Source organism: Hylobates moloch, unplaced genomic scaffold, assembly GCF_009828535.3.
Source record: "Hylobates moloch isolate HMO894 unplaced genomic scaffold, HMol_V3 SCAFFOLD_5, whole genome shotgun sequence".
NCBI classification, from domain to species: Eukaryota; Metazoa; Chordata; class Mammalia; order Primates; family Hylobatidae; genus Hylobates; species Hylobates moloch.
The window spans coordinates 134,123,511-134,147,128 of record NW_026652280.1 but is presented as its reverse complement, the minus strand read 5'-3'; the positions used below and the strand labels follow the sequence as shown (position 1 = coordinate 134,147,128).

At 42.6% G+C, this 23,618-nt stretch overlaps 1 protein-coding gene across 1 annotated transcript in view; it reads left to right on the top strand.

Moving 5' to 3' along the window:
- The window catches only part of RPAP2 (RNA polymerase II associated protein 2), a 138,828-nt gene extending 115,697 nt beyond the window's left edge, over positions 1 to 23,131 (top strand). Inside the window, exon 14 of the mRNA XM_058439575.1 lies at positions 22,504 to 23,131. The gene's annotated coding sequence lies outside the window, so the exon portion shown is untranslated. The remainder of the gene's footprint in view (positions 1 to 22,503) is intronic.
- Positions 23,132 to 23,618: the final 487 nt, after the last annotated feature.

The following is a 23,618-nucleotide window of genomic DNA, read 5'->3' as shown; positions in this document are numbered from 1 at the left end:
GAAGATCATTTGAGCCCAAGAGGTCAAGGCTGCAGTGAGCTGTGTTCGTCACTGCACTCCAGCCTGGGTGCCACAGCGAGACCCTGTCTTCAAAAAAAATACTAAAAGAATACAATACATTCTTGGAAGGCTGAGTCAGGAGGATCACTTGAACCCAGAAGTTTTAAGACTGCAGTGAGCAATCATATCATGCCACTGCACTCTAGCCCAAGCAACTAAGCAAGACCCCATTTCAAAAAAAAAAAAAAAAAGATAAGTGTGATCCAACGAGTATATTAGCATGACCCCAAAACCGTGTGTGTGTGTGTGTGTGTGTGTGTGTGTGTGTTTGTGTGTGTGTTAGGGCTTGAAGAAGTCTTCCATGAATAAGTAGCACCCTTCTTCCTTGCCCAAGGGTCTGAAAAAGTTGAGAGTAAACAATGAATAAATACAGGTCCAAAATATCCTTTTTTTCTTTTTCTTTTCTTTTTTCTTTTTCTTTTTTTTTTGAGACGGGGTCTCACTATGTTGCCCAGGTTGGTCTCAAACTTCTGAGCTTAAGTGACCTTACCAGCTTGGCCCCCCAAAGTGCTAGAATTACAGGTGTGAGCCACCATGCCCGGCCATTTTTTTTTTTTTTTTTTTGAGACAGATTTTTGCTTTGCCACCCAGGCTACAGTGTTGTGATCACGGCTCACTGCATCCTCAAGCCCCCACAGGCTCAAGTGATCCTCAGCCTCAGCCTACCAAGTAGCTGGGACTATGGGTACGTGCCACCATGCCTGGCTAATTTAAAAAAAATTTTTTTTTTTTGTAGAGACGGGTGTCTCACTTTGTTGCCCAGGATGTTCTCAAACTCATGGGCTCAGTGATCCTCCCATCTTGGCCTCCTAAAGTGCTGGGATTACAGGTGTAAGCCATTGCACCTGGCCCAAAATATCCTATTTTTAATGATGTGGCTGATTCCCCTACCATCAGACTGTCACTCCTTAAGCCCCTCCTCTGTTAAATTCTGGATTGCCCATAGCCAGTCCAAATATCTACATCCTATCTCAGTCAGTCTCATAGAAAAGAAGATGACTCTTTCGGTAACTAACTCTCAAAATCTGTAGTTTTTCCTCATTTCAGTAGTTGTGAGTATACCTCTGTCCCTGAACTGATCACAGTGACAGGCAGAATGGGATATGTTGATTGGCTTAAACAATCAGACCCCTGCCTGGAGCTTGGGGAGGAGAGTCAGTCGTACCAATGAGGGGGTAGAGTGAATTTCCAAAATGGGAATCCAAGAACTGCCTGCAAGAGAAGAAGGGAAATAAGTCCGGGCTAGGTGGCTCATGCCTGTAAATCCCAGCACTTTGGGAGGCCGAGGCGGGCAGATCGCCTGAGGTCAGCAGTTCGAGACCAGCCTGGCCAACATGGTGAAACCCTGTCTCTACTAAAAATACAAGTTAGCTGGGCACAGGGGCAGTCGCCTGTAATCTCAGCTACTCGGGACGCTGAGGCAGAAGAATCGCTTGAACCCGGGAGGCAGAGGTTGCGGTGAGCCGAGATCACACCATTGCACTCCAGCCTGGGTGAAAAGAGTGAAACTCCATCTCAAAAAAAAAAAAAAAAGAGAGAGAGAGAGATAGAAGAAGGGAAATAGAAGTAGGGAGCTAACTAGCAAATGCCCCCTACACATGGGTGTGAAGTACCCAGAACTGGACAGCCAGGTCACAGCCAAGCTGAGACCTGAAAGTGAGAAAGGAGTTAACAGGAAAAGAGGGATAGAAGACATTCTGGGCAGAGGGAACAAAGGTACAAAGCTTGGAGGTAAGAGATAATATAATGCATGCAAGAACTGCTAGGATTTCAGTATGCCTAGTGCACAGAGTGATAAGAGATGACAAGAGAACATGCTGAATGGGTGAGCAGAGAGCAGACAAGGATTGTGAGCTCTTTGGTGATGGGATGGAATTTATATCTCCTAGGCAGTTTAGCACAGGCTTCAGATAAACAGACGTGGGATTGAGTTCAAATCCCAACACTGTCCCTCAATGATTTTGGACAACCTCTCTGAGCTTCAGTTTTTTTAACGTCTAATTTTATAATCTATAAAATACAGCTATTAATAGCTCTTTTTCAGAGTTGTTGAAGGGTTATACAACAGGGTATATGTATGGTATCTGACATATAGATAGTCTGGATAAAAAGAAACTGTTACTATTATCAGTGCTTCTCTCAGGCCTGGCATCCCTGCCCTCAAAAACCAAACAATACCTAAGTAGTATCAGTAAACATCTGTGGACTGAAGGGCTGGCATCCCCTGTGAATCAGCCTTGCCCCTGTACATAGCTCCATACTCCAGCAACTCCTTAGCCCCTGACCCCAGTTCTGCAGTGTCCTCCTCAATTTCACGGTGCTCACAACTGCCAAGAAATACCCAAGCACAGGTATCAATAGACTGGGACCCCAGGCTGTTGGGCCTGCAGAGATGACGGACTCTGCCCCATATGTGTACTCTGGCTGGCAGGTCCTAAAATGGCACAGCAACCAGGGCTCGGGAGGGACCAAGAGACCAAGGAGGACACGGCTGCCTGAGGAAGATTAGAGAAAGCTTGGCTGAGTGAGACATCCCAAAGGTGGTTTTTGTTGGCCTCCTCCAGAGCCTAGGAGACTAACTCTTACTGGTATATATTCTGGGATCTTAGCACCCCTTTCAGGGCATTTGGAAGTGAAAAGGATCACCATGTCTGAAGATCTGGATGTCAAATCTGTCACTATCTATCTCCCCAGAGGCTGAAGGCCTTCAGGTGTCTCTATTCAGAAGCTGCTGGACACAGACCTTTTTCAGGCATCCCTAAAGGGTCTAGGGAATTGGTAGGTGTTGACCACATTATACCTGCCTGATCATCAGTGTGCACAGTGCATAAAAACTTGTACATGGAGGCCAGGTGCGGTGGCTCACACCTGTAATCCCAGCACTTTGGGAGGCCAAGCAGGGCGGATCACTTGAGGTCAGGAGTTCGAGACCAGCCTGGTCCACATGGTGAAACCTCATCTCTACTAAAAATGCAAAAATTAGCTGGGTTAGTGTGGTGGCGCATACCTGTAATCTCAGCTACTCGGGAGGCTGAGGCAGGAGAATCACTTGAATCCGGGAGCTGGAGGTTGCAGTGAGCCAAGATCGCGCCACCACTCCAGCCTGGGCAACAGAGACTGTGTCTCAAAAAAAAAAAAAAAAAAAAAAAAAAGAACTTGTACTTGGAACTCTCACAGAAATAGGCTTGAACCTCAGCTCTGCTATTCCATATTTGACTTTGGACAAGGTACTTTACATCCTCGTCTTCAATTTTCTCATCTGTAAACTGGGGATGGCAATGCTGAGAATTAAATAAGAAAACATATGCATAGTGCAGCCAAAAGTGGTGGCTCATGCCTATAATCCTAGCACTTTGGGAGGCCGAGGCAGGTGGATCACTTGAGGTCAGGAGTTCAAGACCAGCCTGGCCAACATGGTGAAACCCCGTCTCTACTAAAAATACAAAAATTAGCCAGGCATGGTGGCATGTGTCTGTAATCCCAATTACTTGGGAGGCTGAGGCAGAAGAATAACTTGAACCCAGGAAGCGGAGGTTTCAGTGTGCTGAGATCACAGGCCACTGCACTCCAGCCCGCGCAACAGAGCAAGATTCCATCTTAAAAAGAAAATATATGTGTGTGTGTGTGTGTGTGTGTGTGCGCGCGCAAAGTGCTAAATATGAACATCCTTCATAAATATTAGTTCCTTTCCTTCCTTTGTTGCTATCAGGCTTTTTTCCTTACTCTTGGGTTCTTTCTCCTATTCTTTGGCACCCATCCATCTTGTCTCCTATTCTTGCTGTGTACTGACTGTCAGGAAGCTTCATAGTGCTGTCCTCTTGGATTAACTTCCTCCCAACCCAAGGCACTTGCACTTCAGAAGACTTGGCAGTAAAAAGAGCCATAATCATTCAGTCATGCAAATTGAGCACTCTATGCTAGGTCTTACGCTAAGCGAAGGAAATACCAAGGAGAATAAGGCAGTCTGTTCCTCATGAAGCTCCATCCCAGTGAGAGACACCAGCACAAAAGAGCTCATAATAACACTGTGGAAGAATGCAGTGACTTTGGCAAAGAAGGACCTACCTGTTGGGTGTGGGAGCCTCTAGGAGGAAGCAACACACAAGATGAGTCTTAAAGGATGAGTAGATACTGGCTAGAGGAGGGAAGGTGAGGGGAAGCATGAGCAAAATCAAGGAGGAGACCTAGAGCCTGGCATGTGCAAAGAAACATGGGCAGTTCTGCATTGCTGGAAAATAAAGCGGCACATAGCCTACAGTAGATGGCCAATTAATATTTGTTTGGGTAAGCACAGAAAGAGACTGATGGACAATACATCAAACTGTTCAATACAATGAAGTTAAGAACAGGAGGCAAGGGGATCCTTCAGTTTTCACATTATACACTACCATGTTGTTTGAAATTGTTACAAGCATGTATCAATTTTATAATTTAAAAATACACTTTTGGCCTGGTGCAGTGGCTCACACCTGTAATCCCAGCACTTTGGGAGGCTGAGGCAGGTGGATTACCTGAGGTCAGGAGTTCAAGACCAGCCTGGCCAACATGGTGAAAACCCGTCTCTACTTAAAATACAAAAGATAGCCAGGTGTGGGGACAGGCACCTGTAATCCCAGCTGCTCAGAAGGCTGAGGCAGGAGAATTGCTTGAGCCCAGGAGGCAGAGGTTGCAGTGAGCTGAGATCGCATGATTGCACTCCAGCCTGGGTGACAGAGTGAGACTCTACCTCAAAAAAAAAAAAACAAAAAAAAACACTTTTTTGAAAATAATAAAAAGTTAATTTTGGCTGCAATGTGTAGAACAAGTTGGAGTTGGGCTAAGTCTGAAGCAGGGCGACCCAGTTATAAGGCTACTGCAGATGATGAAGGAGTCTTCTTTTTTTTTTTGTATTTTTAGTAGAGATGGGGTTTCACCATGTTGGCCAGGCTGGTCTCAAACTCCTGACCTCGTGTTCCACCCTCCTCAGTCTCCCAAAGTGCTGTGATTACAGGCGTGAGCCACCGCACCCGGCTGATGAAGGAGTCTTAAACCAGAGAAGTAGCTATGGGGGTTGGGAGAAGGAAAAGTCAAGAGCTTCAAGATTGTACAGCTGTGTGTGTGGTGGTACCTTTACCGAGACAGAGACCATGAGCGAAAACAGGTCTGGGTTAGGAGGGGAGGAGAGGTAGAGACAATGAGAGTAGTTTTGTCCATGTAGGAGCTGTGGTGCTCATGGGATACCCAGCTGGTAACTTGACTATATGAGTCTGATGTTTAAAAAGAGACAAGAAGTGCTGGGCACGGTGGCTCATTCCTATAATCCCAGCACTTTGGGAGGCCGAGGTGGGCAGATCACAAGGTCAGGAGATGGAGACCATCCTGGCTAACATGGTGAAACCCTGTCTCTACTAAAAATACAAAATTAGCTGGGCATGGTGGCGCATGCCTGTAATCCCAGCTACTCGGAAGGCTGATACAGGAGGTCGCTCGAACCCAGGAGATGGAGGTTGCGGTGAGCCAAGATCATGCCATTGCACTCCAGCCTGGGTGACAGAGCAAGACTCCGTCTCAAAAAAAAAAAAAAAAAATAGCTGGGCGTGGTGGCACATGCCCATAGTCCCAGCTACTAAGGAGGCTGAGGCGGGAGAATCGCTTGAACCAGGGAACCCGAGGTTGCAGTGCCACTGCACTCCAGCCTGGGCAACAGAGCCAGACTCTGTCTCAAAAAAAAAAAAAGAGACAAGAAGAAAATGTAAATTTGAGACATACCAGCATGTAAATCATTAAAACCAAGAGGACAGATGATACTGCACAGGAAAAATATGGCAAAGAAGAAAAAGAGAGGGTCTGGGATGGACACCAGCCTTTAAAATCAGGCAGAAGAGGCCAGGCGTGGTGGTTCATGCCTGTAATCCCAGCACTTTGGGAGGCCGAGGCGAGTGGATCACCTGAGGTCAGGAGTTCTGGACCAGCCTAACCAACATGGTGAAACCCGTCTCTACTAAAAATAGAAAAATTAGCTGGGCATGGTGTGTAGTCCCAGCTACTCGGGCAGCTGAGGCAGGAGAATTGCTTGAACCCAGGAGGCGGAGGTTGCAGTGAGCCAAGATCATACCATTGCACTCCAGCCTGGGCGACAGAGTGAGACTCTGTCTCAAAAAAAAAAAAAAAAAAAAAAAAAAAGAAAAGAAAAATCAGGCGGAAGAAGAATCCACGGTGACAGAGGAAGAACAGCCAGAGGAGCAGGAAGAAAACCAAGAGGTTATGCTTCCTTGGAGGAAAAATGGTTTGGAAGAGGGAATAGCTACCAGTGTCAAATACTTCTAAGAAGTCAAGGAAGATGAGGTCTCAAAGTGACCTTGACATGTCCATCAGGACCTCTGGGTTTCCTGGGAGTGTCACTCCGAATAATCCTAGGTAGGAAGGGCAGACACTGGAGCTTCCATCCTGCTAATGACTGTATGTGTGAGCTGACTTTTGCCTTTTCCTTTCTTAATCCAATAATGCAGGACCCAAACCTTATCACTACACTTAGTCTGGCCTTGTACATTCTGAGTTCTAGGAAGTCTCAAATGGAAAGGGCTGCGAACCACCTTGGGCATCCTGAAAAAGGCGCCAATCCTGGCACATCCCTAACTTTCTTTTTGACCCTGAGTAAGCCATAGTTCCTCTGTTGGCCTCAGTTTTCCCATTAGTAACTAAGAGGGTCAGAGGGAATCATCTTTAAGGGCCCCCTCCCAATCCTCATATTCCATGATCCAATAAACCCCACGAAGAGACAGCCTAGCTTTTTCTGAGCAGGGAGCATTTTAAGATCTGGCTTTGGCCGGGTGCAGTGGCTTACTCCTATAATCCCAGCACTTTGGGAGTCTGAGGCCAGCAGATCACGAAGTCAGATGGACACCATCCTGGCCAACATGATGAAACTCCATCTCTACTAAAATACAAAAAGTTAGCCAGGCGTGGTAGTGCACAACTGTAGTCCCAGCTACTCAGGAGGCTGAGGCAGGGGAATCATTTGAACCCAGGAGGCAGAGATTGCAGTGAGCCAAGATCGTGCCACTGTACTTCAGCCTGGCGACAGAGTGAGACTCCGATTCAAAAAAAAAAAAAAGATCTGGCTTCCTGGCTGGATGCCATGGCTGACGCCTATAATACCAACACTTCGGGAGGCTGAGGCAGGAGGATTGCTTGAGCCCAGTAGTTCAAGATCAGCCTGGACAATATAGTGAGATCCTGTCTCCACAAAATTAAAATCAAAAAATTAGCTGTGCATGGTGGCACATGTTTGTAGTCCCAGCTACTCGGGAGACTGAAGCAGGAGAATTGCTTGATCCCAGGAGATTGAGGCTGCAGTGAGACATGATGACCCCACGGTACTCAAGCCCGGGTGACACAGTGAGAAGCTGCCTCAAAAAAATAAATTAAAATTAAATTAAATTTTAAAAATCTGGCTTTCTGATGTAAAAGCTTGCTCAGAGATTCAGAGATCACAGGCTGTGGTTTCCTTTTTTTTTTTTTTTTTTTTTTAAGATGGAGTTTTGCTCTTGTTGCCCAGGCTGGAGTGCAATGGTGCAATCTTGGCTCACTGCAACCTCTGCCTCCCGGGTTCAAGCAATTCTCCTGCCTCAGCCTCCTGAGTAGCTGGGATTATAGGCATGTGCCACCACACCCGGCTAATTTTGTATTTTTAGTAGAGATGGGGTTTCTCCATGTTGGTCAAGCTGGTCTCGAACTCCTGACCTCAGGCGATCTGCCTGCCTCAAGCCTCCCAAAGTGCTGGGATTACAGGTGTGAGCCACCGTGCCCAGCCAAAAGCACATCGCTTCTAATTGCTGCCACAGAACAGAAAGGAAGCTTTTCTCTCCAAAAAATGTTTATTCTCCAGTTGCCTAAGGAGAAACAGAGCAGGTCAAAATGGAACAGGTCAAAACTCCCAAGCTAATCAGTAGGGGATTTCACCTATGAATGGGCACTAATGGGCACTGCACTCCAGCCTGGGCAACACAGCAAGAACCTGTTTAGAAACGTATTTTTTTTTCATTAAAAAAATATTTAGTATGTTTTCTTCTCACTTGCTGTAATTGGAGGAACCTATTCTTGGAGGTAGGATGAGGTCAGTCCCATCCAAACCTATGTCTCAACGGAAGACAGTGGACAGGTCCCCAGAGGAAGATCAGGATATAATTTGACAAAAGGGTGGAAGATGTTTACTACAGGTCTCTATTAGACACCAAGCACCATGCTACATTCTGGAGACATAATGTTCAAAGACACAATTCCTGCCTTCCAGGAGTTCACAGGAGAACAGTGATGAGGCAACAGTTATAATACAGCGCAAGGAGAAAAGCATGAACCTGAAAACACACAGGAGCTCCTCCTGCTCAGCCACTCCAATGGGGTGAAGGGTCATAAAAGAGTGAAAGTGGGGGGTTGTCATGGAACTTCCCAAAAGAGGTAAATCTTTTAAACTTTTTTTTACATTATTTTTTACACACAGCCTCCCATAGGAGAAGGGAGTGAAATCTTGCAGGATAAGTAAAGCTTTATCAAATGTAGACGGACGAAGGGATTTCTAAGCACAGAGCACATCAGCAAAAGCATAAAAATCTCAAGAAAATGGGAGCAGCTGAGAATGACTGGACCATAAAGTACATGCAAGAGCCAAGGAGAAGAGGAAGCAGTCAGGAGAGAGTGGTGACACACGAGGCTGGAGAGGTGGGCAGACCCCAAAATCAGGCCGTGCTGACATTTATGCCAAGATTTAAGTGGCATTGACATAAACTCGACAGTTGAAGATCTGGGTAGGGTAAAGCATAAGGAAAAGGTCAGGCAAAAAAACAAGGAACAAGAAAAAAGCCTGAAAAGGTGTTACCATAGAGGTGGAAGGACCAAGTAAAACAGAAGGAAAAACATTTAAAAGGGAAAGATAGGAAGTGGCAGTTGCTGCAAAGAGATTAGGGAGGCTAATTCCTGAGAAGACTTGTGATTAGTAATTAATATTGACCTTGAACTCTGACAGAACGATTTCAGTGATAGTGAAAGGGTTACGTTTGCTTGGAATTTAGTGAATGGGATTTAAAGTTGAAGGGATGACAGTAGGCTACTCTTTCAAAATATTTATGTTTTGCAAAAGCTATGTATCCAAATACTTAAAATATGCACTCAGTAATTCCCCTTCAGAAACTTATATTAAAGAAATAATCAGAAATATGTGCAAAGATGTATCACAAAGGTTGTACTGTTATTAATTATAGCAAATAATTGAGAATAACCTTGTGGTTATGGTTTAAAATGGCTAAATAAATAATACATCCATATAATGAAAAGTTTAACGCCATGATTAAAAAATAACGTGGTAGAATACTTACTGGTACAGTAAAAGTGTCACATTACAAAATATAACATCCAGAATGCTCTCAATGTTGAAATAAATGAATATTATATATGCTTAGAAACAAGATTTGAAAGATATAAACCAGAATGTGAACCTCAGTAGTTACCTCCAGAAGTGTGATTACAAGTGTTTGAAACATGTTATTTGTACTTTCCATTTTTCTACTATAAATATATATTACTTTTGTAATGAAAAATACTAAGAGCTTGACAATAGAGAAAGGAGGAAGGGATTAGCTTTGAGGGAAACATGGTAGAGGCTTCTATAGTTCGAGGAAGATTTGAGCTTGTTTATGGGTCAAGGGAAAAGAGGGGAGAAATTGAAGCTATATGAGAGGAAATAATGGGAGAAGCCTGCCCTGGGCAGAGAAGAGGGGACCTGGGGATGAGGGCCCTAGGGAGATGAGGTGAGGATGGCAAAGAACCCAAAGGCGGCAGAAAAGAGAACTCTTCACGGATGCATGATCACCTGCCACTGTGTTGAGAGCAGGGAGGGGATTAAAGAGATGGAGGAGAGTGGAAAAGGTTTATAACAGCTGCTGTGAGGAATTAGGAAGTCAATTAGCAATAAAAAAGGGGATTGCAGAAAGGCTCCAAGGGAGGGCCCAGCTGCCACTGAGGAGCAGGACTTGATTCCACTGCCAGTTAATTTACTAACTGCAGCTAAAGAGGAGCTATGTGGCCTGGATCCATCCAATGAATGTCCAAAAAATATCCAGAAAATGTGACCCGGAATAACTACAATCACTAAGGACTATACTAACATATTAACTAATTTAAGTGCTGCTTCCTTCTTCTGGTTTGGTCCTAGGCAGTTGTACATCTTCACTATAATTATTATTTTTAAAAATAAATAAGAGAGGTGAGCAAAGTTAGTAAAATGAGAAAGAATTTAAGAAAATGACATTTTATCAGCCAAAATGAAGAAGTGTCAAAACACCACTAACACATTCGACCAAAAGACAAAGCTGGCCGGGCGCGGTGGCTCACGCTTGTAATCCCAGCACTTTGGGAGGCCGAGGCGGGCGGATCACGAGGTCAGGAGATCGAGACCACGGTGAAACCCCGTCTCTACTAAAAATACAAAAAAATTAGCCGGGCGTGGTGGCGGGCGCCTGTAGTCCCAGCTACTCGGAGAGGCTGAGGCAGGAGAATGGCGTGAACCCGGGAGGCGGAGCTTGCAGTGAGCCGAGACTGCGCCACTGCACTCCAGCCTGGGCGACAGAGCAAGACTCCGTCTCAAAAAAAAAAAAAAAAAAGACAAAGCTGTTTTCAGGGCTGCTGGTGCTTGTTCGCATCTAGATGAATGTTTGTAGAAGCCTTCCTAGTGTCTGATAGTAAACAATTTGCTTTGCTTTTTGGCCTTACAAGTAGGTGATTACAAGGGATTCTAGTCACATAAATAAATGATACCCAGATTTTTCCAATCTGGCCGGTATAATCATTGTAATTCACCTGGAAGGAAGAGTATGAAGAAATTCAGGATTGCTAGCAACCAAGCAGAATTCTCTTATAATGTAGTTTGTGCTTAAGGAAATTATTTCCTGGACTGAAGGAAAAGAGCTACCATCTGTTAAGCACCTACTATGTGCATGTTCTTTGTTCAGCCCTTTATGTTCATTATTTGTATGTAATCCTCACAACAGTTCTGGAAGGTAGATATAATTTACCTCATTTTACAGATGACAGAAGAAGCTCAGAGGTGGTAAATGGTAAAAATGATGGTACTTGCCTCATAAAACTGTGTGTGTATTAAATGAGGTAACATCTGTAAAGCATTTAACACACAGCACTTAGCACATAGTATACTTAGCATAAGCATTAGCTGCAATAATGATTTAGCCATAATAATATACTAGCATTTATGATATTGTTTGACAAAATAAGGTGGATCTTATCATCATCCTTACTTCACAACAAATGAAACTGGTTTACCCAAGGTTCCAGTAAGCTCTCTATAGTCAATATTTCAGTAATCACTTTCACTAGGATCTACTGGGCTTTCATGCTTCCCCCCTAGATTTGAATTTATGTTTTCTCTGTGTTCCCAATCAAATAATTTTGCAATCCCTCGAGCACACATCACTGGGGAGGAGGACAGCCCAGAGAAGCAGCTTAGTTAGGCTCCAGCCAGAATAAATTTGGCATCAAGAAAGTGCTGCATATAGGGAAAGGAAAACCTTTTCAGCAAATGGTGTCAGGGAAACTAGATGTCCCCAACCACAAGAATGAAGTTGGACTCTTACATTATGTCATATACAAAAGTTAAATCAACATGGATCAAAGACCTAAATATGAGACCGAAAACCATAAAACTCTTAGAAGAACATGGAGGGAAAAAGTTTCATGACATTGGATTTGGCAGAGTATACTTAGATACCAAAAGCACAGACAACGAAAGAAAAAATGGACTGCATCAAAATTAAACATTTTTGTGCATCGAAGGGCATTATCAACAGAGAAAAGGCAACCCATACAATGGGGAAAAATATTTGCAAATCATTTATCTGATAAGGGATTAATATCTGGAATATATAAATAACTCCTGTAACTCAAGAACATAAAAACCAAATAGCCCAACTAAAAAATGAGCCAAAGACTTGAATAGATATTTCTCCAAAGAAGACATACAAAGAGTTAATATGCACATGAAAAAATGCTCATCATCACTAATCACTAGAGAAATGCAAATCAAAACCACCATGAGGGCCGGGTGCGGTGGCTCACACCTGTAATCCCAGCACTTTGGGAGACCAAGGCAGGTGGATCATGAGGTCAGGAGTTCAAGACCAGCCTGCCCAACAGAGTGAAACCACGTCTCTACTAAAAATACAAAAATTAGCTGAGCATTGTGGCATGTACCTGTAGTCCCAGCTACTCAGGAGGCTGAGGCGCCTGAACCCAGGAGGCAGAGGTTGCAGTGAGCCAAGACCGTGCCATTGCATTCCAGCCTGGGTGACAGAGTGAGACTTTGTCTCAAAAAAAAAAAACAACTCACAATGGGATACCACTTCACATCCATTAGGATAGCAATTATCAAAAATTGAAAATAGGTGGGGCACAATGACTCACGTCTATAATCACAGCACTTTGGGAGGCTGAGGTGGGAGGACTGCTTGAGTCCAGGAGTTCGAGACCAGCCAGGGCAACATAGCGAGACCCCTGTTTCAATTCTTTAAAAAAAAAAAAAAATGGAAATAACAAGTAGATATGGAGAAATTGGAACCCTTGTGCACTGCTGACAAAAATGTAAAATGGTGCAGTTGCTATGGAAAACAGTATGACGGTTCTTCAAAATATTAACCATTGAATTAGCACATGATTCAGCTATTCCACTCTGGGTATTTTCAAAACAGAATTCAAATTAGGGACCCAAACAGATATTTGTACACCAACGTGCACAGCAGCACTATTCACAACAGCCAAAAGGTAGAGATAACCCAAATGTCTACTGACAGAGGAATGAATAAACAAAATGTAGTATATACATATAATGGAATATTATTCAACCTTAAAAAGGAAGGAGACTCTGGTACATGTTACAACAGGGATGAACCTTAAAAACTTAATGCTAAGTAAAATACGCAAGAGATGGCCGGGCATGGTGGCTCATACCTGTAATCCCAGCACTTTGGGAGGCCAAGGTAGGCAGACCACCTGAGGTCAGGGGTTCAAGACTAGCCTGGCCAACATGGTGAAACTCTGTATCTACTAAAAAATACAAAAAATTAGCTGGGTGTGGTGGCGGGTGCCTGTAATCACAGCTACTCGGTAGGCTGAGGCAGGAGAATCGCTTGAACCCAGGAGGCAGAGGTTGCAGTGAGCCGAGATCGTGCCATTGCACTCCAGCCTGGGCAACAAGAGCAAAACTCCATCTCAAAAAAGAAAAAAAGATAAAATAGGCAAGACGCAAAAGGACAAATATTGTATGATTCCACTTATATGAGGTACTTAGAGACATAAGGTCAAATTCATAGAGATAGAAAGTAGAAGAGTGGTTTCCAGGGCTGGGGGAGGGAATAATGGGCAGTTATTGTTTATGGACACAGGGTTTCAGTTTTGGGATGTTGAAAAGTTCTGGAGATGGATAGCCATGCTGGTTGCACCACAGTGTGAATGCACTTAATGCCACTGAACTGTACACTCAGAAATAATTAAAATGGCAGGGCGTGGTGGTCACACCTGTAATCCCAGAACTTTGGGAGGCCGAGGCGGCAGATCACCTGAGGTCAGGAGTTGGAGAAGAGTCTGACCAATATGGAGAAAAAAACCCGTCTCTACTAAAAATACAAAATTAGCCGGGCGTGGTGGCGCATGCCTGTAATCCCAGCTACTTGGGAGGCTGAGGCAGGAGAATTGCTTGAACCCAGGAGGCGGAGGTGGCAGTGAGCCGAGATCATGCCATTGCACTCCAGCCTGGGCAACAAGAGCGAAATTCTGTCTCAAAAAAAAAAAGAAGAAGAAATAATTAAAACGGTAAATTTTACATTGTATGTGTGTTTGTGTATATATGTGTATGCGTATGTACATATAATTTTTTTGCGTGATTTTTCTGCCTCAGCCTCCCAAGTAACTGGGACTACAGGCACGTGCCACCACACCCAGCTAATTTTGGTACTAATACTTTTAGTAGAGACGAGGTTTTGCCATTTTGGCCAGGCGGGTCTCGAACTCCTGGCCTCAATGAGGTGTTGGGATTACAGGCATGAGCCACCGCACCCAGCTGGTGCACTGTGTATATTTTATCATAATTTAAAAATGTAGTAAAAAAAAGTGCTGCAGATAAAACAAAAAAGACAAGAAATGAGTTCATTTAAAGCTTCACAGCGATTATCTTTGGAGTGTGGATTACAGGCAACTTTGTTGTCTTCTTTATACTTTTTCTTATTTTCTACATTTTCTTAATGAGCTTTTAAAATGAGGGGGAAAAAGTTTTGGGGTTTTTCTTCATATCAATTATATTTATTTGATTGTACAGCTTCTTCTTTCCTACCTCACCCCCCTTAAAAGTAGATTATGTATAACCTATTTTAAAAGTAGATATATATAAGCTATTTTACACACATACACACACACACACACACACACAAACTTATTTTTAGAGCAGTTTTAGGATCACATCAAAATTGAGCAGAAAGTAGAGAGATTTCTTATATGTCCCCTGCCCCACATGTGCACAGCCCCCAAGTTTTGGGTTTTTTTAACTGCTGTCTCTCCACTGGGATGACAATGGAAATGATTCTTCAAGCACCAATTTTTAAAATGCCAATAATGATCTTCTCCAGAACAAATATGGAGTTTATCTTAATATTATGCATTAAAACAGTTAAAAGTATTCTGAAGAGCAGACAAGCAATTTTGATACTTTGGGGAAGATTGATTTGGAATTTGATTTTTAAGATGATTGTTCACTGTCCCAGCAATAAACTTTAAATTACATAATACATACTGAAGACATGATCCAGTCTCTCTTAATCAATTTAACAGACATTAGTTAAGCATCCAGGATGTGCCAGACCTGAGCCTCGGTGCACAGAAAACCCTTATCCTTTGAGCCTAAAATGTAAGGGGGTGGATCTTGACTGCTGAGAGTTCTCTCACTCTTCTATCACCATTTCCACCCCAGGGATAACCATTGTTAATAAACTGAAGTATATGCTTCCAAATCATTTGGCAATGCATACCATATAAAAATACTTTTTTTACAAATATAGTTACAAAAATTATATTTTATGTTTTTAAATTTTTATTTTTTAATTTTTATTATTTATTATGTTTTATTTTTATTTTTTTATTATACTTTAAGTTCTAGGGTACATGTGCACAATGTGCAGGTTTGTTACATATGTATACAGGTGCCACGTTGGTGTGCTGCACCCATTAAGTCGTCATTTACATTAGGTGTATCTCCTAATGCTAACCCTCTCCACTCCCCTGATCCCACAACAGGCCGTGGTGTGTGATGTTCCCCACCCTGTGTCCAAGTGTTCTCATTGTTCAATTCCCACCTATGAGTGAGAATATGTGGTGTTTGGTTTTCTGTCCTTGCAATAGTTTGCTCAGAATGATGGTTTCCAGCTTCATTCACGTCCCTATAAAGGACATGAACTCATCGTTTTTTACGGCTGCATAGTATTCCATGGTATATATGTGCCACATTTTCTTAATCCAGTCTATCATTCTGGACATTTGGGTTGGTTCCAAGTCTTTGCTATTGTGAATAGTGCCACAATAAACATACCTGTGCATGTGTCTTTATGGTAGCATGATTTATAATCCTTTGGGTATATACCCAGTAATGGGATGGCTGGGTCAAATGGTATTTCTACTTCTAGATCCTTGAGGAATTGCCACACCGTCTTCCACAATGGTTGAACTAGTTTACAGTCCCATCAACAGTGTAAAAGTGTTCCTATTTCTCCACATCCTCTCCAGCACCTGTTGTTTCCTGACTTTTTAATGATCACTATTCTAATTGGTGTGAGATGGTGTCTCATTGTGGTTTCGATTTGCATTTCTCTGATGGCCAGTGATGATAAGCATTTTTTCATGTGTCTGTTGGCTGCATAAATGTCTTCTTTTGAGAAGTGTCTGTTCACATCCTTTGCCCACTTTTTGATGGGGTTGTTTGTTTTTTTCTTGTAAATTTGTTTAAGTTCTTTATAGATTCTGGATATTAGTTCTTTGTCAGATGGGTAGATTGTAAAAATTCTTCTCCCATTCTGTAGGTTGCCTGTACACTCTGATGGTAGTTTCTATTGCTGTGCAGAAGCTCTTTAGTTTAATTAGATCCCATTTGTCTATTTTGGCTTTTGTTGCCATTGCTTTTGGTGTTTTAGACATGAAGTCTTTGCCCGTGCCTATGTCCTGAATGGTATTGCCTAGGTTTTCTTCTAGGGTTTTTATGGTTTTAGGTCTAACATTTAAGTCTTTAATACATCTTGAATTAATTTTTGTATAAGGTGAAAGGAAAGGATCCAGTTTCAGCTTTCTACATATGGCTAGCCAGTTTTCCCAGCACCATTTATTAAATAGGGAATCCTTCCCCATTTCTTCTTTTTGTCAAGTTTGTCAAAGATCAGATGGTTGTAGATGTGTGGTATTATTTCTGAGGGCTCTGTTCTGTTCCCTTGGTCTATATCTCTGTTTTGGTACCAGTACCATGCTGTTTTGGATACTGTAGCCTTGCAGTATAGTTTGAAGTCAGGTGGTGTGATGCCTCCAGCTTTGTTCTTTTGGCTTAGGATTGTCTTGGCTATACAGGCTTTTTTTTGGTTCCATATGAACTTTAAAGTAGTTTTTTCCAATTCTGTGAAGAAAGTCATTGGTAGCTTGATGGGGATGGCATTGAATCTATAAATTACCTTGGGCAGTATGGCCATTTTCACAATATTGATTTTTCCTATCCATGAGCATGGAATGTTCTTCCATTTGTTTGTGTCCTCTGTTATTTCGTTGAGCAGTGGTTTGTAGTTCTCCTTGAAGAGGTCCTTCACATCCCTTGTAAGTTGGATTCCTAGGTGTTTTATTCTCTTTGTAGCAATTGTGAATGGGAGTTCACTCATGATTTGGCTCTCTGTTTCTCTGTTACTGGTGTATAGGAATGCTTGTGATTTTTGCACATTGATTTTGTATCCTGAGACTTTGCTGAAGTTGCTTATCAGCTTAAGGAGATTTGGGGCTGAGACGATGGGGTTTTCTAAATATACAATCATGTCATCTGCATATAGGGACAATTTGACTTCCTCTTTTCCTAATTGAATACCCTTTATTTCTTTCTCCTGCCTGATTGCCCTGGCCAGAACTTCCAACACTATGTTGAATAGGAGTGATGAGAGAGGGCATCCCTGTCTTGTACCAGTTTTCAAAGGGAATGCTTCCAGCTTTTGCCTATTCAGTATGCTATTGGCTGTGGGTTTGTCATAAATAGCTCTTATTATTTTGAGCTATGTCCCATCAATACCTACTTTATTGAGAGTTGTTAGCATGAAGGGCTGTTCAATTTTGTTGAAGGCCTTTTCTGCATCTATTGAGATAATTATGTGGTTTTTGTCTTTGGTTCTGTTTATAAGATGGATTACATTTATTGATTTGTGTATATTGAACCAGCCTTGCATCCCAGGGATGAAGCTAACTTGATTGTGGTGGATAAGCTTTTTGATGTGCTGCTGGATTCAGTTCACCAAGTATTTTATTGAGGATTTTTGCATCGATGTTCATCAGGGATATTGGTCTAAAATTATCTTTTTTTGTTGTGTCTCTGACAGACTTTGGTATCAGGATGATGCTGGCCTCATAAAATGAGTTAGGAAGGATTCCCTCTTTTTCTATTGATTGAAATAGTTTCAGAAGGAATGGTATCAGCTCCTCTTTGTACCTCTGGCACAATTCAGCTGTGAATCCGTCTGGTCCTGGACTTTTTTTTGGTTGGTAGGCTATTAATTATTGCCTCAATTTCAGAGCCTGTTGTTGGTCTATTCAGGGATTCAACTTCTTCCTGGTTTAGTCTTGGGAGGGTGTATGTGTCGAGGAATTTATCCATTTCTTCTAGATTTTCTAGTTTATTTGTGTAGAGGTGTTTATAGTATTCTCTGATGGTAGTTTGTATTTCTGTGGGATCAGTGGTGATATCCCCTTTATCTTTTATATTGCGTCTATTTGATTCTTCTCTCTTTTCTTCTTCTTTATTAGTCTTGCTTGAGGTCTATCAATTTTGTTGATCTTTTCAAAAAACCAGCTCCTGGATTCATTGATTTTTTTAAGTGTTTTTTGTGTATCTATCTCCTTCAGTTCTGCTCTCATCTTAGTTATTTCTTGCCTTCTGCTATCTTTTGAATGTGTTTGCTCTTGCTTCTCTAGTTCTTTTCATTGTGATGTTACGGTGTCAATTTTAAATCTTTCCTGCTTTCTCTTTTGGGCATTTAGTGCCATAAATTTCCCTCTACACACTGCTTTAAATGTGTCCCAGAGATTCTGGTATGTTGTGTCTTTGTTCTCATTGGTTTCAAAGAACATCTTTATTTCTGCCTTCATTTCGTTATGTACCCAGTAGTCATTCAGGAGCAGGTTGTTCAGTTTCCATGTAGTTAGTTGTGTGGTTTTGAGTGAGTTTCTGAATGCTGAGTTCTAAATTGATTGCACTGTGGTCTGATAGTTTGTTGTGATTTCTGTTCTTTTACATTTGCTGAGGAGTGCTTTATTTCCAGCTATGTGGTCAATTTTGGAATAAGTGCCATGTGGTGCTGAGAAGAATGTATATTCTGTTGATTTGGGGTGGAGAGTTCTGTAGATGTCTATTAGGTCCACTTGGTGCAGAGCTGAGTTCAAGTCCTGGATATCCTTGTTAATTTTCTGTCTCGTTGATCTGTCTAATGTTGACAGTGGGGTGTTAAAATCTCCCATTATTATTGTGTGGGAGTCTAAGTCTCTTTGTAGGTCTCTAAGGACTTGCTTTATGAATCTGGGTACTCTTGTATTGGGTGCATATATATTTAGGATAGTTAGCTCTTCTTGTTGAATTGATTCCTTTACCATTATGTAATGGCCTTGTCTCTTTTGATCTTTGTTGGTTTAAAGTCTGTTTTATCAGAGACTAGGACTGCAACCCCTACTTTTTGTTTTGTTTTGTTTTCCATTTGCTTGGTAGATCTTCCTCCATCCCTTTATTTTGAGCCTATGTGTGTCTCTGCACGTGAGATGGGTTTCCTGAATACAGCACACTGATGGGTCTTGACTCTGTATCTAATTTGCCAGTCTGTGTCTTTTAATTAGAGCATTTAGCCCATTTACATTTAAGGTTAATATTGTTATATGTGAATTTGATCCTGTTATTATGATGTTAGCTGGTTATTTTGCTCATTAGTTGATGCAGTTTCTTCCTAGCCTCGATGGTCTTTACAGTTTGGCATGTTTTTGCAGTGGCTCGTACTGGTTGTTCCTTTCCATGTTTAGTGCGTCCTTCAGGAGCTCTTGTAAGGCAGGCCTGGTGGTGACAAAATCTCTCAGCATTTGCTTGTCTGTAAAGAATTTTATTTCTCCTTCACTTATGAAGCTTAGTTTGGCTGGATATGAAATTCTGGGTTGAAAATTCTTTAAGAATATTGAATATTGGCCCCCACTCTCTTCTGGCTTCTAGAGTTTCTGCCAAGAGATCAGCTGTTAGTCTGATGGGCTTCCTTTGGGGGTAACCTGACCTTTCTCTCTGGCTGCCCTTAACATTTTCTCCTTCATTTCAACTTTGGTGAATCTGACAATTATGTGTCTTGGAGTTACTCTTCTCGAGGAGTATTTTTGTGGCATTATCTGTATTTCCTGAATTTGAATGTTGGCCTGCCTTGCTAGGTTGGGGGAGTTCTCCTGGATAATATCCTGAAGGGTGTTTTCCAACTTGGTTCCATTCTCCCCATCACTTTCAGGTACACCAATCGAACGTAGATTTGGTCTTTTCACATAGTCCCCTATTTCTTGGAGGCTTTGTTCATTTCTTTTTACTCTTTTTTCTCTAAACTTCTCCTCTCGCTTCATTTCATTCATTTGATCTTCAATCACTGATACCCTTTCTTCCACTTGATCAAATCGGCTACTGAAGTTTGTGCATGCATCACGTAGTTCTTGTGCCATGGTTTTCAGCTCCATCAGGTCATGTAAGGTCTTCTCTACACTGTTTATTGTATTTAGCCATTCATCTAATCTTTTTTCAAGGTTTTTAGCTTCTTTGCAATGGGTTCAAACATCCTCCTTTAGCTCAGACAAGTTTGTTATTACCAATCATCTGAAGCCTTCTTCTCTCAACTCATCAAAGTCATTCTCCATCTAGCTTTGTTCCATTGCTGGCGAGGAGCTGCATTCCTTTGGAGGAGCAGAGGTGCTCTGATTTTTAGAATTTTCAGTTTTTCTGCTCTGGTTTCTCCCCATCTTTGTGGTTTTATCTACCTTTGGTCTTTGATGATGGTGACGTACAGATGCGGTTTTGGTGTGGATGTCCTTTCTGTTTGTTAGTTTTCCTTCTAACAGTGAGGACCCTCAGCTGCAGGTCTGTTGGAGTTTGCTGGAGGTCCACTCCAGACCCTGTTTGCCTTGGTATCACCAGTGGAGGCTGCAGAACAGCAAATATTGCAGAACGGCAAATGTTGCTGCCTGATCCTTCCTCTGGAAGCTTCGTCTCAGAGGGGCACCTGGCTGTATGAGGCGTCAGTCGGCCCGTACTGGGAGGTGTCTCCCAGTTAGGCTACTCGGGGGTCAGAGACCCACTTGAGGAGGCAGTCTGTCTGTTCCCAGATCTCAAACTTCATGCTGGGAGAACCACTACTCTCTTCAAAGCTGTCAGACAGGGATATTAAAGTCTGCAGAGGTTTCTGCTGCCTTTTGTTTGGCAATGCCCTGCCCCCAGAGGTGGAGTCTATAGAGGCAGGCAGGCCTCCCTGAGCTGTGGTGGGCTCCACCCAGTTTGAGCTTCCCGACTGCTTTGTTTACCTGCTCAAGCCTCAGCAATGGTGGACGCCCCTCCCCCAGCCTTGCTGCCACCTTGCAGTTTGATCTCAGACTGCTGTGCTAGCAGTGAGCAAGGCTCCCTGGGTGTGGGACCCTCCGAGCCAGGCACGGGATATAATCTCCTGGTGTGCTGTTTGCTAAGACCATTGGAAAAGCACAGTATTAGGGTGGGAGTGTCCCGATTTTCCAGGTACCATCTGTCATGGCTTCCCTTGGCTAGGAAAGGGAGTTCCCTGACCCCTTGCACTTCCTGGGTGAGGTGATGCCCTCTGTCCTGCTTCAGCTCACACTCTGTGGGCTGCACCCACTGTCCACAAGCCCCAGTGAGATGAATCCATTACCTCAGTTGGAAATGCAGAAATCACCTGTCTTCTGCGTCACTCACGCTGGGAGCTGTAGACTGGAGCTGTTCCTGTTCGGCCATCTTCAATTTTTATTTATCTTTTCGAAACAGGATTTTGCTCTGTCACCCAGGCTGGAGTACAGTAGTGTGATCATAGCTCACTGCAGCCTCAAACTCCTGGGTTCAAGGAATCCTCTTGCCTCAACTTCCTGAGTAGCTAGGACTACAGGCAAGCACCACCAGACCTGGCTAATTTTTTGTATTTTTTTATTTATTATTAATATTTTTTTAGAGACAGAATCTTGCTATGTTGCCCAGGGTGGTTTCAAACTCCTGGCCTCAATTGATCGATCCCCCTGCCTCCCCCAAAGCTCTGGGATTACAGGCATGAACCACCGCGCCTGGCTCAAAAATTACTTTTTAAATTCCACATTATGTTACTGACATATTTCTATGTTACTACATAAAGATCTACCTTTTTGTTTTAACAGTTACAGAGTATTTCAAAGTGAGGGTATTCCATTATTATTTATTATTTAGTTAGGCATGTCCTTATTGATGGACATTTAAATTGCCTATAATATACAATAAAAGCACTTGAATATTTACACTTGTAAGCACCTAGGACTTTTTTTATTTTATTTTATTTTATTTTTTAGAGACAGGGTCTTTCTCTGTCTCCCAGGCTAATGTGCAGTGGTGGCGTGATCATGGCTCACTGTAGCCTCAATCTCCCACCTCAGCCTCCCAAGTAGCTGAGACTACAGCCATGCACCACTATATCTGGCTAATTTTTTTATTTTTTATAGAGATAAGGTCTCACTATGTTGCCCAGGTTGGCCTCTAGCACTTGGCCTCAAGTGACTCTCCCGCTTTGGCTTCTTGAAGTACTGGGATTACAGGTGTGAGCTACTGCAGATGGCCTTCTATGACTATTTCTGAAGAACAAATATCTAGATGTGAAGTTGCTGGATCATGTCATACACTTTTAATTTGTACTATTTAATTGTTTTTATAATCTATGTAGGCCCTCTTAATTCATCTTGTAACATAGTGTAAACACATAGAGTGAGAACTTTACTTTCAAAAGACACAAGACAAAGAGGGAACTTTGTGTCTTTTCAGGAAGCCCACAGAACTGGAGGTGGGTCAGGAATGTTTAGTGAAGGCAGAGTAGATTAAGGGATTTTATTCTTTGTGCTCATCACTCTTCTTTGAACCTCTTTCTTGTTTAGATAACAGGAAACCATTTTGGACAACTGTCTATGGCTTGAACCAACAAATAAAGGGAAGACATTCTAACTGATGAAGCTGCCCAACAACAGAACCAGGAATCTTCTGAGACAGTGAGCTTCCCATCACTGCAATGGTTAAAGCTGAAGCCAAATGGCTTACAAGAGAGGCCACACATTGTGCTGGTTAAAAGCACAGACTCTGGAGCCAGGATGCCTGGATTTGAATCCTGATTCTGATATATAGCTGGGAAACCTTGGGCAAGTTTACTTGACATTTTTTGTGCCTCGGTTTATTTATTATTGTTATTTTTTTCCAAGATGGAGTCTTGCTCTGTTGCCCAGAGCTGGAGTGCAATAGCACAATCTTGGCTCACTGCAACCTCCACCTCACAGGTTCACGTGATTCTCCTGCCTCAGCCTCCCAGGTAGCTGGGATTATAGGTGCAAACTACCATGCCTGGCTAATTTTTGTATTTTTAGTAGAGACGGGTTTCACTATGTTGGCCAGGTTGGTCTCGAACTCCTGACCTCATGATCTGCCCCCCTCGGCCTCCCAAAGTGCAGGGATTACAGGCATGAGCCATTGCACCCAGCCTTGCCTCAGTTTCTTCATCAGAAAATAGGAATAATAAAGTACCTACCTCATAGAGTTGTTACGCGTCAGTTGTTCTCTCCATGTTTAAATACACCTTTCAAAAGAAACAAGGAAGAAATTAGCTTTCTAAGATTATATACCTTGTAACAGTTTTTTTTGGTTTCTTTGTTTGTTTGTTCGTTTTGTTTTTTAATCCCCATAGAAATTAAATCACCCAAAATGAGGTTGGGAGAGGGAAGACCCTGAGGATAAAAAACTGATCAGGAACTTTGGCTCTGAATCCCTCAGGCCTAGGTCCCTTCCAGAGTTGTTAGGGGAGTAGCATCATAATAAGGAAACTAACAAAACAAAAATGTATTTAAATACTTCTAGGAAATTCTCTGCAGGAAAGTTGGAAGTCAAGCATCATATCTCATCATGGTGAAGTGAAAAGAACACTGGATGGGAGTCACAGACTAGGGTTTTAGTTCTAAATCTGTCACTGTGCCACCTTGGTCAAGTGACTTCATCTGCCTGAGTC